The sequence below is a fragment of the Fukomys damarensis genome, unplaced genomic scaffold, assembly GCF_012274545.1.
Source record: "Fukomys damarensis isolate Sample0158 unplaced genomic scaffold, DMR_v1.0_HiC HiC_scaffold_2, whole genome shotgun sequence".
In the NCBI taxonomy this organism is placed as follows: Eukaryota; Metazoa; Chordata; class Mammalia; order Rodentia; family Bathyergidae; genus Fukomys; species Fukomys damarensis.
The window spans coordinates 61,111,087-61,113,560 of NW_022900914.1; the positions used below are offsets into that span (position 1 = coordinate 61,111,087).

The 2,474-nt window shown below is 44.2% G+C and overlaps 1 pseudogene; it reads left to right on the forward strand.

The window, feature by feature from the left end:
- Window positions 1-271: 271 nt before the first annotated feature.
- LOC104863313 lies at window positions 272-982 on the forward strand (annotated as a pseudogene).
- Window positions 983-2,474: the final 1,492 nt, after the last annotated feature.

Sequence of the window (2,474 nt, forward strand, 5' to 3'; positions counted from 1 at the left end):
AGGCCTCCCTCAGCCCAGGGACTCTAGGACTTCCTCCCTGGTCTGCCTCAGGCGTGAAAGGAGATATGTGAAATTTTGAGCCCGGGCCACCACTTGCTATGGGGAATACTTGGGATATCCTTCCTCTTTTTGAGCCAGGATTTTTGTCTGTTAAAATGGTGGACATTGGAGATAGGCGGAGCTCTGCATGCATTTTGAGAGATGATAGCAGAGGTGGCAGTGGCAGCAGGAGTAGTAGTAGCAGGGGCAGTTGTGAGGGGGTTCTAGGAAGATGGTGATGATTGAAGAATTACATGTGGTTTTTCCTTGTTCTATTCAGGAGTATCGGGTTGGGCAGCTTTACTCTGTCACAGAGGCTAGTATGAATGAAACTGTTGGTGGTGAAGGAAGTGAAGTCTTAAAGAATGAACCTTATGAGGAGGATGGAGAAAAGGGACAATTTACACACAAAATTTATCACCTAAACAGCAAAGTTCCTACATTCATGAGGATGATTGCTCCCGAAAGCTCCTTAGTATTTCAGGAGAAAGCCTGGAATTCATATCTCTACTATAGAACAATTGTAACAAATGTAACAAACAATTGTAACAATTGTCAACAAATGAACAATTGTAACATGAAAGATGGCTTCTTCATTAAAATAGAAACACGGCACAAACCAGACTTGGGGAAGTGAGAAAATGTCCAATATTTGGACTCCAAACACATGGAAAACTGTTGAAGTTGTCCATATGGATACTGCAGATCGAAGTCAAGATGAACCTGGAGACTACAAAGCTAATGAAGACCCAGCCTTATTCCAGTGAGTCAAGACCAAGAGAGGCCCTTTGGGACCCAACTGGAAGAAGGAGCTGGCAAGCAACACTGACTGTTCTCAAATGTGTGCTATAAGCTGGTGACCATTAAATTCAAGAGGTGGGGGCTGCAAAACAAAAATGATGGACATTGTACTTTCTGCCTGAAAGGACTGTTGGAAAATTAAAGGTTGTTGGGTATGAAAATGTGGAAGGCATTTGTAAACTTTTTTTTTCCTTGTCAGCATGACTGGTGATCATCCACATGTAACACTTGCCATCGTAAAGGACTGAAAGCTCCACCTGGAGTAGGATGTCGCAGTAGGGAGCCCAGTGGGTTGGCCGCCTCCGGGGAGGGGGGCTCTCTGGTGAGGACATATTAGGTGGGACACATGGGCTCCAAGTTCACCTGTCCTGCTAACAGTGTGAGAAAGGGGCAGGAAGAGCATGTATGGTACCTTCCGTGAACCAGGCCCTTTGTGCAGTTTCTAACTCTTGTTTTATAACATCTCCCATTGGCATTTCCTTCAACCAAACATCTTTTTGCTAAGCACCTGCTGTAGGTGGGGGTCAGGGCCAGTTCAGATAGATCATAGACACTTGTAATAAGGTGTTGAGCCCCATGGACACCATGCCAAATCCATGTAGTATGTATAGTCTTGTGCCATGTAAGGACATTCTGGTGAGTATTAGACTGCATCCACAATGGTGGTTCCATGTGACTGTAATGGAGCTGAAAAATCCCTACACCATAGTGACATCACAGCCATGGTGACATGGTAGTACAATACATTGCCCTCGTGTTTCTGGTGCAAACACACCCAGTGCTCTGGCAGAGTACCTGCACAACTACATATAGTATATAATACTTGATAATGATAATGACCACATTACTGGATTGCATATCTTCTAAATTATATATTGTTGTTTTACAGTGCACTTGCTCTACTTATAGAAAAGAAGTTTACAAAACAATGTCACATCATGCTGCTAGCAGCCTCATTTATCTTTTGTTACTGCATCTCTTGATCACATAATTTTCTTTTGGCTTGATCTGATGTTTTGTTCACTGTGGCCCAGGAGCACTAGATGAATCCTGTATTAAATCCATGTGGCCTAGGTGTGTAGCGGGCTGTACCACGTAGGTTTGTGTAATTAACTCTACGATGTTCACACAGAGGTGAAATCGCTTACGGACGGATTTCTTGGATTATAGCCCATCATTAAATGACATCCGATTGTCCTTTAATGAGGATGGCACACAGGCGCCAGAGCCTGGCTGATTCTATTTTTCATTTGGCTCTTAGTCTCCCTGATGGCTTTGCAGAGGTGAGCACTGTACACAGGACATCCTTTTCCTTCTCTTCCTTCTACCCCCGGGCCGGTCTTCCCCTCGCCCATCACATTCCTCCATAGCACTTGTCACTGTCTGAAATCATTTACCAGTTGATGTGCTCAGAAGTTTTTATCTCCCCACCCCAGAGTAACACAAGCTCTCTGAAGGTAGAGATACTGTTTGTCTAGTCCATTGATCCCTCTGGGCCTAGAAAGAGATGCGTGACTAATAGGTGCTCAAAAACTAGTTTTTCAGTGAATGAGTGGAAGAAGAAAGGAAGTTGTGTTTCCTGCCTTCACAGAACTTCTGCTGTGTCTCCTATGGAAGTCTGCCCACATTAGTGG